This window comes from Ascaphus truei, chromosome 17, assembly GCF_040206685.1.
Source record: "Ascaphus truei isolate aAscTru1 chromosome 17, aAscTru1.hap1, whole genome shotgun sequence".
NCBI classification, from domain to species: domain Eukaryota; kingdom Metazoa; phylum Chordata; class Amphibia; order Anura; family Ascaphidae; genus Ascaphus; species Ascaphus truei.
In genome coordinates, this window is record NC_134499.1 from 16,886,748 (window position 1) to 16,901,555 (window position 14,808).

The 14,808-nt window shown below is 48.4% G+C and overlaps 1 protein-coding gene across 2 annotated transcripts in view; it reads left to right on the forward strand.

Annotated features, from left to right (window-relative positions):
- Positions 1-6,838: 6,838 nt before the first annotated feature.
- DAG1 (dystroglycan 1) overlaps positions 6,839-14,808 on the forward strand; it is a 97,596-nt gene continuing 89,626 nt past the window's right edge. For both annotated transcript variants that reach the window (XM_075574064.1, XM_075574065.1), the window contains exon 1: positions 6,839-7,036. The gene's annotated coding sequence lies outside the window, so the exon portion shown is untranslated. The remainder of the gene's footprint in view (positions 7,037-14,808) is intronic.

Sequence of the window (14,808 nt, forward strand, 5' to 3'; positions counted from 1 at the left end):
AGCCCAAATCTCACGGGGCGTCCAAAATCCTCCACCTTGCAGGCTCCTTGGAAACCAGGGTCAGCTTTTCATGAGCATCAGCTAATCATCGACAACATGGAGTGACACCGGCCAATGTTTGTCTTACGAGCCATGGTAGTTATTTTGGTGACTTAGGATATCAGATGACACCCTTTCTTTCCACAGGGAGACAAATATGTCATGTTGTAGCTCAGTGGGGGGGCGGGGGGTGCAAAGCATCATCAAGCTCATCTCCATCCCCCCCCCCCACTCATGTTTTCTCTTTCCTCCTGGCTGACAGCTGTGCAATGTAAGGGAATTTGTAAGCACATCCTTTAGAGAACGCTTAGTAAGACCAGTTGAAAAAGAAACAGCTGGTGCTTGGGGAGATGTGCAGCTGGAGCCCATAAAGAGATAGGCTGGGAAGCAGGGAGCCAAGGCAGCAACACGGGGAGGGGGGGGGGGTCTTTAAGGTGACCCACTCCGGGACACCGTGTCCTTGATATTTAGGCCCAAACTTGGTAAACTGACTCCGGGGCAAATAACGTGACATTACCTAAATCGTAACATTTGCCCTGAGGTTAACAGGGTAATCACTAAACAAATTACATGCAATTATAACGAGCTGATTAGCATAGGCTTAATGTCACATTATTTCATGTTAATGCTACATTATTTTCAAATAATGTGACTTTATTTAAGTCTTGGCATTACTCTCAGCCAGGCACTGGAATAGGGCTTTTGGAGCATATATATATATATATATATATATATATATATATATATATATATATATATATATATATAATTTGTGTCAAGAGGCGTGCTACAAGGATTGTGACCTAATGTATACAACAAAAGACAAAAAGCCCCAGTGCTACATCCAATAGGACAAATTATATAGTTAAATACTTATAAATATAACTTACTAGCTGAGAGACCCGGCGTTGCCCGGGATGTAATTTTGGGGGGGGCGTACAACAGGGTTAGGCTTCCCCCCCCCTTGACAGCTAGGTGGGTGACTGAGTTGACTGAGTGTGTGGGTGACTGTGTGGGTGGGTGACACTTGACTGAGTGGGTGGGTGGGTTGGTGACTGAGTGGGTGACTTTGGGTCGGTGACTGGGTGGGTGACTTTGGGTCGGTTTGACTTTGGGTCGGTAGGTGGGTGACTTTGGGTCGGTGGGTAGGTGACTTTGGGTCAGTGACTTTGGGTCGGTGGGTGGGTGACTTTGGGTCGGTGACTTTGGGTCGGTGGGTGGGTGACTTTGGGTCGGTTGGTGGGTGGGTGACTTTGGGTTGGTGGGTGGGTGACTTTGGGTCGGTGAGTGGGTGGGTGACTTTGGGTCGGTTTGACTTTGGGTCGGTGGGTGGGTGACTTTGGGTCGGTGGTTGGGTGGGTGACTTTGGGTGGGTGACTTTGGGTCGGTGGGTGGGTGAGTTGGGTCGGGGGGTGGATGACTTTGGGTCGGTGGGTGGGTGACTCTGGGTTGGTGGGTGGGTGGGTGACTTTGGGTGGGTGGGTGACTTTGGGTCGGTGGGTGGGTCGGTAACTGGGTGACTTTTTCAGGGTCGGTGACTGGGTGGGTCAGTGACTGGGGTCGGTGACTGGTGGGGTCGGTGAGTGGGTGGGTGGGGTCGGTGACTGGGTAGGTGGGTGAGTGTGAGACTGGGTGGGTGAGTGTGAGACTGGGTGGGTGAGTGTGAGACTGAATGGGTGGGTGAGTGTGAGACTGAATGGGTGGGTGAGTGGGAGACTGAATGGGTGGGTGAGTGGGAGACTGAATGGGTGGGTGAGTGGGAAACTGAATGGGTGGGTGAGTGGGAAACTGAATGGGTGGGTGAGTGGGAGACTGAGTGGGAGACTGAGTGGGAGACTGAGTGGGAGGGAGACTGACTGGGTGGGAGACTGACTGGGTGGGAGACTGAGTGGGTGGGAGACTGACTGGGTGGGAGACTGACTGGGTGGGAGACTGGGAGACTGACTGGGTGGGTGAGTGGGAGACTGACTGGGTGGGTGAGTGGGAGACTGACTGGGTGGGAGACTGACTGGGTGGGAGACTGACTGGGTGGGAGACTGACTGGGTGGGAGAGTGGGAGACTGACTGGGTGGGAGAGTGGGAGACTGACTGGGTGGGTGAGTGGGAGACTGACTGGGTGGGTGAGTGGGAGACTGACTGGGTGGGTGAGTGGGAGACTGACTCGGTGGGTGAGTGGGAGACTGACTGGGTGAGTGGGTGGGTGACTGACTGGGTGAGTGGGTGACTGACTGGGTGAGTGGGTGACTGACTGGGTGGGTGAGTGGGTGACTGACTGGGTGGGTGAGTGGGTGACTGACTGGGTGGGTGAGTGGGTGACTGACTGAATGGGTGGGTGACTGAGTGACTGGGTGGGTGACTGAGTGACTGGGTGGGTGACTGAGTGACTGGGTGGGTGACTGAGTGACTGGGTGGGTGACTGAGTGACTGGGTGGGTGACTGAGTGGGTGGGTGACTGAGTGAGTGGGTGACTGAGTGGGTGGGTGAGTGGGTGGGTGACTGAGTTGACGTGGGTGGGTGACTTGACTGAGTGGGTGGGTGACTGAGTGGGTGGGTGGGTGGGTGAAAGTGACTGGGTGGGTGGGTGGGTGACTGGGTGACTTTGGGTGACTTGGGTGGGTGGTTGACTGGGTGGGTGGTTGACTGGGTGGGTGGGTGACTGGGTGGGTGGGTTACTGAGTGGGTGGGTGACTGAGTGAGTGGGTGTGTGACTGGGTGAAAGTGACTGGGTGGGTGACTGAGTGGGTGGGTGGGTGACTGAGTCGGTGACTGAGTGAGTGAGTGGGTGGGTGACTGGGTGGGTGGGTGACTGGGTGAAAGTGACTGGGTGGGTGGGTGGGTGACTGGGTGACAGTGCGTAGGTGGGAGACGGTGGGTGACTTACCTTGACCCCGTGGCATCTGGCTGGGGCAGGAGGTGAATTCGGGAAGCTGGGGGGGGGGCAAAAGTGGCAGGAGACCCGCGCCGCGCTTCCCCTCCGTCCGGGAGCCGGCGCACGTGAGGGGGAGTCCCGCGCCTCGCTTCCCCTCTCCGGTAGCGGCGCACGTGAGGGGGAGAGCAGGAGGCCCGGCCCGCGCTTCCCCTCTCCGGTAGCAGCGCACGTGAGGGGGAGAGCAGGAGGCCCGGCCCGCGCTTCCCCTCTCCGGTAGCAGCGCACGTGAGGGGGAGAGCAAAAGGCCCGGGCCGCGCTTCCCCTCTACGGTAGCGGCGCACGTGAGGGGGAGAGCAGGAGGCCGGGTCGCGCCGCGAGGGGGGAGGAGCCTGGAGTTTGCTGCTGAGCAGGAGGGCCGCGGCGCACGGTGAGGGTGATGGTGCGGCTGGGGATGTTGCGGAGCGTGGGGATTTGGGTGAGGTGGGGGGAGAGAGTGAGGGGCACCGGGAGAGGAGGGGGGGGGTGTGAGTGGAAGGTGAGCTGCGGTCCAACTGACGGGGGAGAGTGAGGGTGTGTGTGTGTGTGTGTGTGTGTGTGAGGGGTGTGTGTGTGTGTGTGTGTGTGTGTGTGTGTGTGGTTTTTTTTGCCCGTCACTCTGCCTCAGGCCAATGAGAGGTGCGAGGGCGGGCAGGCCAAGGGACCAATGAGATTGCCGCTAGGGACGCAGACATACAGTGCTTTCAGAAATATATAGTAGATAATCATAAGCAAGGGTCAATTAGTTCAATTCTTCGTCCAAAGTATTGTAAGCCTACAACTACATCATGGTGTGACCCTACAGAAGGGCGTACTGTGCAGGCTTAAGAATACTTTGGCCAAAGAATTGAACTAAATGACCCTTGCTTATGATAAGAAAAACAGATAAGTATTTAACTATATAAATTGTCGCATTGCATGCAGCCTTGGGGCTTCTTGTCTTTTGTTGTATGACCTAAACCAGGCGTGCGCAAACTGGTGGGCGGGAGATTTGTCTGGGGTGGGGGCGCGGCCGGTTGCCCAGGTCCCGCGCTCTTCCCCCACGCATTTAAATTAAATGCCGGGGGATCGCATGAGGCCTCTGGAACAAGAAAACCTACCGGGATTCAGACATTGTGACGCTTCTCCATGACAACGAGGCGTCAAATGACGCCGCGGGGTCATGTGACGTGACATCACAGGCGTCAAATGACGCCGCGGGTCACGTGACCCCAGAGCGTCATCTGACGCGGCTGCAGGTAGGACGATTGGGGGCGCAAATCTGGAGCACAGGGGGGAGCAGCAGGAAAAGTTTGCGCTCCCCTGACCTAAACAACCCAATGATATTTTGGGCATTGGCATTAATGGTTATTTTTTCGTGAGTAAGGGACTCTCTGCATGTTATTTGCGGGTGGTATTCCCTAACGTCCTTCCTTTATAATGCTTTGCTTCTAATGTGACGTTAACATAAGTGAAAGTTATGTTACTTTATTTAGTGAAACTCACCAGCCCTTATATCCCCTGTAAACAATTTTCCAACTCTTAACTGTCCATAAAATGTCTGTGAATTGACTGTATAACCCTGTTCTTCTAATGTAACCATGTATTTGTCATCATAACTCTGTGCCCAGGACATACTTGAAAACGAGAGGTAACTCTCAACGTATTACTTCCTGGTAACACATTTTATACATAAATAAACTAAGGTTAACTTGGCGTAGTTCAGCGAGTCTATGTCTAGGTTCTGTGAGGACCACACGATTTGTAATACTGGCACACGTTGGCCAGGCCCCGGCATTCCCAAACCCTTTAATACTTGGGGAGGGCTCCATGCTACCCAATGGTTTCCCCAAAGAGCCAGCATATTGCTCTACAAAGGGTTAACTCTTTTAATGCTGGGTCCTGCAGAGGTTCATCCTTTGACCAAGTGGAGGTCCAAAAGGCATTGATTTCTTGAAGATGGTGGGGGGGGCGTGAGAGCATGTGGAGGAACGTGTTCGTTGATTGAATACAAGGATATTGTGTGTAGGATGTGTTAGAATGACACTTTGTCCTCCCAGTAAGTGGCAGTCACGCTCAGACCATTTCGGGAAGATTACGTTTATTTTTGGTAATGCTGCGTGTGAATGGGGAATCAGGATTCACAGCTCAACAAAGGGGCAATCACACAACAAAATATGTGCTTGGTCCAGATGTGTGCTCATGTGCATGTCCTTTCCCAGAATCCCTAGCTGCAGTGGAAGCACTGTATGTTAAGAGATAATGGGGAAAGGCAGGGCTGCACACCTGTGTGAGACGTGTGGATGGGCTCACACGTGGTATTTTTATTTACTGTACAGCGTACGGTGGAGGGTTTTTTGTCACTTCTTTACCCACCCTAATTTATATAATGGGGGGGATTACTGAAAGGCAAGCATGCTGAGTGAACTAAATGATCATTAATGCTAATCAGCTGCTGCTAATCACTAGGACAAGAGAGCAATGTTCTTGGACTGTCAGAGGTCAGGGACAAGTGTCAGAGGACCCTGTTTAAAAAGCATAGTGGCGTTGACATTTCAAAGGTTGGAAAACAAAAGTAGGCGACACCAAGCTGTTTAATGGCCATCTGGACTGGGGGGCGGAGTGGAGTCTTTCAAACCATTGTTTGGGAAGGCCACCAAATTAGCAGCCGAACAACAAGAGGGAGAAGGAAAAAGACAAAGAGGCCGGGGGGATGAGGGGCCACCGTGGAAGGTCTCAAAGTGGCTTGGGTGGGGGAGGGAGCAGTGGCCAGGAGGTCCTTCCAGCCCAGGAACTGTTGTATGTATGTATGTATATATGTATATCTTTATTTATGTAGCACCCACAGTGTACACAGCGTTTTACACAGCCAATACAGTGCAGGGAATTATAATACAATAAGCGCAATAATGTCAGACAATAGGAAAGGAAATCCCTGCCCCGGAGAGCTTACACTCTACTCCAGAATGTGACAATATGATGCATTATTGATTAACCTGCCCCTCTCCTCTGAGAGGCGCTGCTGTTGTGTAATGATCTGTGATTGCATCTCTGGGATTTTCCAAGCTTTTCGGACCTCACTTCGAAGCTGTGAGGGTAATAAGGCACCTTGAGGGCCTAATTACCACCAGATCATCTCCTCAGAGGGGCTGTTTATTAGAGTCATTTAAGTACAGCTCTGTCTTGGAGGAGCCCAAAGTATACCATCGGTTTGAAACAGTAAGACATAGATATTGACAGCAGATTAACTTCGTGCAACAGTATGAAAGCACTTAGTCATGTAACACCTCCTCAACTATGTATATGGCTGTTTGGGCATCCAATTCAGAAGATAAAGTAATTCTGTATTCAAATATAGCTGTAACCATTATTCTGGCTTTACTAGAGTGCTACCCAGCAGGTGCCAATACAAGTTCTCTCTTTAGGGATCTAATCAATATGATGTTAACTAGGCATCAACTCCCCCTGAAGTGCAAGGACGTTGCTGAATGGTTAACTGCTTGTTACCCTGCTTCCCATTATAAGGAACGGCGAGGTAAGAGAATGTAGTTGTTCACTCATCCCCCTAGTCGTCGTTCCTCCTCACTTTCCATGGCGTTTGGCACTTAGGGGGGGGGGATCCTGGTGATGTTGAGTAGGATATGGCTTTGCCGACAGCATGTTGTTAATATACAGAACTCTGGGCTGTATAGGAAACAATGGGACAAGTAGGAAGCTAATGAGATTTCATCGCGTATAAATAGATAAGGATGCAGCTCCATTCAAGTTCAGAGTTTGACAGCTGAGGCAAGCTGGCCATCCCACCCATTGGTCGGCAGTGAAGAGATGGCAGCCAGTGTGAGCTAAGGACCCTACAAAGGCTGTGAGGATGATTGGCTGGGTTGTGTGTTTAGCTGGTAGCAGGAAGAGGCTTGTTTCTTCCCTAGGAATTGAACCTGTCTTTGTTAGGAGTGAGAGATATCTACGTCTTGCGAAACAAGACTGGTCGTTTATTTTATCCCAGCTTTCCGCTGCATGGCTCTTTCTCCCACCTTCTCCGCGCCCTTTAACCAGCTACATCTGACGGCTTTGCTGAGGACAGGAGAAGCCGAAGGAGGCAGAGAGACATGGAAGGTAGAGTGCCCATTTCAGCTCAAACACTGTGTGTGCGTCTCGGTGTCTGTGTGTGTCTGCCGAGGCCCATCAACACATGGACACAAACCCACATATCTTGTAGACAGAGCCACATATCGTCACACAAACACTTTGCTTGTCTGACTCTGTCTATGTACAGTCTCACACATTGTATATTAATGCCCACACATAGTCACACAAACACAGCACACAGATAATCAGAGGCATGGGCAGATGGCAACTAATACATGGCTGTGACTGCACAGAAACACACAGGGACATCTGAACGTACGGGTAGAGGAGCTACAGCTTGGGGGAATGTACAGCTTTGTGCCAATATTGACAAAATGGTGCTATTTATAAGGCATCGGCCGGTGCCGACCCCACACATTCAAGTGAATAGTGAAATAACGTCTTATGGCAGAGCACCGCTTAGTATATATGGCCCGTTGTGTGCTCATAGCAGGTCAGTGTGCAGTCAGAGTCCGCGGCAGCGCTCGACTGCAAACTGGGGCACAGACATTTGTTTTGCAGCGGAAAGCTTCTCAGGCAAATGTAAAAAAAAGTGGCAGAGTGGGTAGAATTAATATTAACGCTTCCCGTCTCCACCGCAGACAGGGAAATCTTGCAGACCACCAATGTTCAGGGCGCCCCCCATAGGTTCTCAGGCTAAAGGTGAGGAGGGGCAGGACCCCCGCCTGCCGCGGGTAGTTGCACAATATTTCTACCCCTAAAACATATGAATAACGCCCTGGGAATAAGGCTGGGTGAGGGTGCGCGTGTGTCCGGGGCGGCGTTTTCTCCTGTATTCCTGCATTCATTGGGGTTGCGGGAACGTGTGTGCGGCAGGAAGGGTTACCGGGCGCCTAGCGACGTTATTGTGATTACGTTCGGACATCATTCCATTAACCCCTTCACTGCGGGGAGGTCTCCGGAATGTTCTAGATCTGCTGGGGGGGAAAAATTATGCTTGTGTTGATTAACTCCATCACTGCCGACTTGGATGCGTCCTCGCCCCCCTCCTCCCCCCCCTTCCCTTTTGAAGCTGAGAGATTAAAAAGATGCTTATTGTGTAGGCCCCATCGCCTTCAGGAAAGTAGTGTTATGGTGTCTGCATGTAAAGACGTGTAATTCTTAAGGCCTTATTGTATATATAGTCTGATTTTCGGTTCAAACATTCCCATTAAAGTCAATAAGGATTTTCAGACTAAAGTGACCCGAACGGCAGCATCGGACTAAATGGAATGACCCGCGTAATCCTCTGAAACAAGGGAAGGACACCTTTTTTTTATCTAAAAATTAATGGGTTGCTGGTTTGTTTTTTTAAATAGGTAATTTTGTCTCTAAAAATGAAGTGTGATTGTAGGCGTTGCTGAGTTATGCTTAACTGGTATTCTCCTGTACAGTGCTGTGTACACTGAGGGGTGTCATAAATCTGTCTATAAAATTGGCAAACTGCATTGCTAATGCAGCACTATGTGACTCTGCTCAAACTTTGAGAAAGTGACTTTTGCCATAAGGGAAGGTGAAAGGGGACAGGACTGTAATTTTCATTAGAAGCCTGACAGATAGCTGTAACACTGAGTTATAGCACAGCTCCAAAAATCCACATTGTTCAATGGGTTGTCACCCAGCACAGACTATAATTCACACATAGAAATGACATTAGATCAGCCAATCAGGCAGAAGTTTGCCCTGCTGCTGCCAGTTCTGTACCTATCCTGTCTGTACGGAAGGGAAGCCCGCACTGCTGCTGCCAGTTCTGTACCTATCCTGTCTGTACGGAAGGGAAGCCCGCACTGCTGCTGCCAGTTCTGTACCTATCCTGTCTGTACGGAAGGGAAGCCTGCACTGCTGCTGCCAGTTCTGTACCTATCCTGTCTGTACGGAAGGGAAGCCTGCACTGCTGCTGCCAGTTCTGTACCTATCCTGTCTGTACGGAAGGGAAGCCTGCACTGCTGCTGCCAGTTCTGTACCTATCCTGTCTGTACGGAAGGGAAGCCTGCACTGCTGCTGCCAGTTCTGTACCTATCCTGTCTGTACGGAAGGGAAGCCCGCACTGCTGCTGCCAGTTCTGTACCTATCCTGTCTGTACGGAAGGGAAGCCTGCACTGCTGCTGCCAGTTCTGTACCTATCCTGTCTGTACGGAAGGGAAGCCCGCACTGCTGCTGCCAGTTCTGTACCTATCCTGTCTGTACGGAAGGGAAGCCCGCACTGCTGCTGCCAGTTCTGTACCTATCCTGCCTGTACGGAAGGGAAGCCTGCACTGCTGCTGCCAGTTCTGTACCTATCCTGTCTGTACGGAAGGGAAGCCTGCACTGCTGCTGCCAGTTCTGTACCTATCCTGCCTGTACGGAAGGGAAACTGCTGCTGCCTCTGATGAAACTTCAAGAGGTGTCACTAACAGATATCTTTAAATACGCCAAAAACATATGTAACCCTTCTTTCCTTCAGACCATGGAATCTGTCGCTGAAGTGGGAGCCTGGAACCTATGGATAAAAAAATATATATATATCCGGTTATAATTCAATACGGGTATGTTGTGCCCAGTTGCTCCGGCCCCACGTCACGTGTATCGCATACTGATATATATATATATATATGCCGACCTGACACTGTGATCCTTAGCTGCAGGATCGCCTTACACACTACTGCACATTTATCACACAGTACAATAGGATCGCTGCGCCAATGGGTTACAAAGTGTAGCACTTTCAGGCCTCCCAGTCCTGGGGGTTCTGGCCTATATGTTGGGGGTGCCGGCACACCCGTCAGAGCTCGTTAGAAGGTGTATGTGTGTTGCAGGCCTGTGCTTCACAGTCGCTTTGCTATGTGTCTCAATCACTCCCGTCCTGACGCGCGGTCCCGCTCGGCTGGTCTCCCTCGCACGCCTGTGTCTCTCTCACGCTCTTGCACCCTGCGGTTTGGTCCTGCTCTGCTCCGCTGCACGCAATCGTCCAGCTGCGCAGCGCTCCCTCAAAAGCATCCCCCCAAACTCCTTCAGGGTCATGCAGGAACTCCCCAACTGTCATGGCCGCCCCCTCTTAACAGCTCCTCTCTCTCATAGTCCCTCCTCCACAGTCACCTGTCACGTAGCGAGGAACCTGCTAGGGGGCAGCCAGCCTGTGTTGCTTGCAGACACAGGGGGTTACACATAAGAGAAGTTTCACACAGGTCAGATCTCCCAACCGAATTTGAAAATCTCATCTAGCTGAACTGGTTTTAGGAATATGGACCCACTTGGGAACCAAGTTCTAGAGCAGCGAGGGCTGCCACCTCGGGTCTCTGTGCCGGAATTGACAGACTCTGTGTGTGTGGCCGGAGAGAGTTGAGTTTTGTGGCTCCTGATAATATTGTTCCTATTGTGCCTGTGTGTAGAAGTTTACTGTCCCACCGGCTGCACCAATTCTGAGGTTTCAGATGCGCCTGACAAAGGGAATTTATTCGCCGAAACGTTGTGCTGTTCTCTGCCTATAAAATCATAAGAATTATGGTGAAATCTGCCTAATTTGACACACGGCTCTGATGCGCGAGTACTCCTGATGTTGAAATTCATACTTTGAAGACAGCACATGGCAGGCGGTGAGTGGAAGCCGGCACCGAGTTAAATGGAGCGTGTCCAGTCAGATGGTTCAAGGGAAGAGCGCTGACGTCACTGATTGTTTCAAGTTATCAGTAAATAAGAATATCACTTGTGAGCACATTCATATGTCTCAGGCATTATCCCTTAGCATTCAGCGCTTCCATTGCAGCCAGGGATTCTGGGTAATGACATACAAATGAGCACTCAGTGTCACCTTTTGCTTCTAATCCATTTTAACATGGACCCCTATAAGTATATTCCTGCCGAATTACACTGCTTTTCAGCAGAGCCGGGGTTAAAGAAGTGCCGAGCCAGTAAACCTACCCGAAGTAATTACAGGCTTATTGATAAATTAATTTCTTCCACCTGCTTCCCTCTGTGGCTCACTGATTTCTCTCAGTAAATTTCACTGTTCCGGTCTCCTGGGACTCGTCACTTGACAAAGACTTTGTGTGGACGTCACTTGGGAAGGAAAGATTTAAATAACTCAGATTCAGTTCCATAAGGACCCACAAATTGGAGTGATCAGAGTCAGACCCGCTGACTGGCACAGACCTAATGACCGGTCTCGGGACAGAGATGGGGAACCCCTGAACTGATGATGATTACATTTCCATTACGTAGTCATAGCCAAATTCTGACATAGAAAACAAACAGGCAATGGGGGAGCAAGGGATTAGAAAAGCATATATAATCACTTTTAGAAGTTGATGGAAGTCTTGATTGATTACATGCAATGGTGGGTTATTCAGATACACATAAATACTTACACGGCCATGTGTAAGCAGACACAATGTTTGGTAACTTTCATAGGGCAAAATCTCTCTCTTCCAACAGTGACAAATGATTTGTATGGTGAATGGGTATAAAAAAGTGTACAACACTGTACTCACACGGCCCAGTGTGAGCAATTGCAGGGATTTGGTATCTTTTTAGGTTGGCATTAACCCGTCTGTATCTGGTAATCAGCACACTAGGAGCTGTATTCAGGTTCCAAACTGGTGCAGGACTATAGATTACAGGTGGACCCCTGGCCTCCTTGCTTGGTCCAGGATCAGGTGTTATGCACAGAGTCACAGCCGGTCCCGCGTCCGGGATCAGGAAGGGAAACTCTCCTGCTCGGCTGGAAATGCTGCACAGTGATCTGACTACGGAAGCCTCGGTGGGTCAGTTTCAGCAGATGATTTAGAGCAACGCGTTTCGCCGACGGATCGGCTTCCTCAGGCTCAAATGTAGACGTGTATGGGGTCTCTAAGCTTTATATAGACCCTCTGATCAGTTAAAATGCTAATAAAGATAAGCTGTGTGTCATTTAATCACTTAGGTATTGGGTGCAGCTTGGCTATGTAATTGCCAATGGCCGCATCTATACTCATGCTTAAAATCAAGTGTAATCCTATTGCAAAACATGTGTAAACTTCTAGCAAACATGTATGACTAATAAATACCTCCAAAGCTGAGAGGGGTCTTTAAACAGGGGTTATAATAGTTAGGAACCATGATTATATCTTAATTCATGATAAAACACCTCTTAACTGATGTTTCTATATAGTGCCTCCTTGGGTCCATCTCTTTGATCTTTATACATATCAATCAAAATTACAATTTTAAACAATCACCAATAAAATCTTTAAATAGTCTCTACTTAAAAACTCAGTAAGGTCTTTTCATTTATGTAGATATTTAAATACTATCCACATATTTTGGTTTATTGAGATTTATTAGACATTTATATGACAAAAATCATATTTTATTCATAAATATTTAAATTACTCCTTTCTGAAAAATGGTCTAAAACATCCTTTAAAATTTATTAATACAAACTTGCAATAAATACTTTATAAAAATACTATACAAAATTATAAATAAAAAATCACAAATAAAAAATAAGCTTAGTGTGATTCTGGTCTGTGTGCTATATAGCAAAATCATTGTTAATATATTGAAACACCACGGGGGAGACCCCACTGGTCTGAGTTACAGAGGGATAGAGACAGTCCCAGAGAACTGGAGAGGGGGAGACAGACTAAAACGCCTCCGTCAAAGGGAGACGTTTTGGATTTATCGCATAAAATCTATGTCCCCTGCTGGTCTCAATGTAGACATTGATATCGCAGCATTCAACTGAGATTATAAAAATTATCTGCGAATATCAAACCAAAAAAAAAAAAAAATTTTTACATTGGGTTCAAAAGCGATATTTATGCTGAATCTCTAAGAAAGGCACTATAAAAACTCGTATGCCATTTACTAAATATTCTGCATTTTCCATTTTTTTCAGAACATTCACACTTGTATCAATTTTATCAATTTACGATGATTTCATTTTCAATATATTAACAATGATTGTTTAAAATTGTAATTTTGATTGATATGTATAAAGATCAAAGAGATGGACCCAAGGAGGCACTATATAGAAACATCAGTTAAGAGGTGTTTTATCATGAATTAAGATATAATCATGGTTCCTAACTATTATAACCCCTGTTTAAAGACCCCTCTCAGCTTTGGAGGTATTTATTAGTCATACATGTTTGCTAGAAGTTTACACATGTTTTGCAATAGGATTACACTTGATTTTAAGCATGAGTATAGATGCGGCCATTGGCAATTACATAGCCAAGCTGCACCCAATACCTAAGTGATTAAATGACACACAGCTTATCTTTATTAGCATTTTAACTGATCAGAGGGTCTATATAAAGCTTAGAGACCCCATACACGTCTACATTTGAGCCTGAGGAAGCCGATCCGTCGGCGAAACGCGTTGCTCTAAATCATCTGCTGAAACTGACCCACCGAGGCTTCCGTAGTCAGATCACTGTGCAGCATTTCCAGCCGAGCAGGAGAGTTTCCCTTCCTGATCCCGGACGCGGGACCGGCTGTGACTCTGTGCATAACACCTGATCCTGGACCAAGCAAGGAGGCCAGGGGTCCACCTGTAATCTATAGTCCTGCACCAGTTTGGAACCTGAATACAGCTCCTAGTGTGCTGATTACCAGATACAGACGGGTTAATGCCAACCTAAAAAGATACCAAATCCCTGCAATTGCTCACACTGGGCCGTGTGAGTACAGTGTTGTACACTTTTTTATACCCATTCACCATACAAATCATTTGTCACTGTTGGAAGAGAGAGATTTTGCCCTATGAAAGTTACCAAACATTGTGTCTGCTTACACATGGCCGTGTAAGTATTTATGTGTATCTGAATAACCCACCATTGCATGTAATCAATCAAGACTTCCATCAACTTCTAAAAGTGATTATATATGCTTTTCTAATCCCTTGCTCCCCCATTGCCTGTTTGTTTTCACGTCTCTTAAAGGGCTCTGGATTAACCCTTATTTCTGGGGTGGAAGCAGAAGGGATTCTGTTGCTGGCTCAGAGAAATAGTGAGCCACAGTTGGTTTGACGGCTCTATTGTAAGCCTATCAGTGTTAAATAAACTTAAAGGTAAGCGCCTGGTCCTTTTTTACACTATTAAATTCTGACATAGGCTATAGAAATCTAACCCCAAATCCCAGTATGCATCTGTGCAAAAACCATTTACATCTCTGTTTTAGAGACTACATTGCAGGACAAGACCAGTCCTGGTCACTTACCAGCTGTGCCCATCCTTCGGAATATGCCACATATTTGAGCTGTTGCCACAACCTCCTCCCCTGCCTGCAGATCCTGCAGATCAGTGGTGGGATCCTGCGGATCAGTGGTGGGATCCTGCGGATCAGTGGTGGGATCCTGTGGATCAGTGGTGGGATCCTGTGGATCAGTGGCGGGATCCTGCATTTTCCATACTCCCAAGCTCAGACACTGCAGTGCATTCATGAATGGACCAGACTCCTCCACGTAACTACATGTACCTAAAACACACTAGCACACTCCCTGCTGGATCGGCTCTGCCAGGTTGGAAGTCCCTAACACTTTTATTCTCAGTAAGATGTGTCTGCTCACCCGTAAACACCGGCGCTCTGGTTAGATCTGGCCTGGGTACATTTAATGAATAAGTGTTCTTTCTGCAGCTGCGTGTGCATTGTTTTAGCTTATAACATGCTAGTGTAACAATGGCACATGCCCTGTTAAACCTCTGCTATTCATAAAGACTCCAGCCCCTGAAATGCTCCTTGCTATTCATTCACACGGCTCCCTTGTATTAGTCTCACTGTATGCAGTTTCAAACACGGAT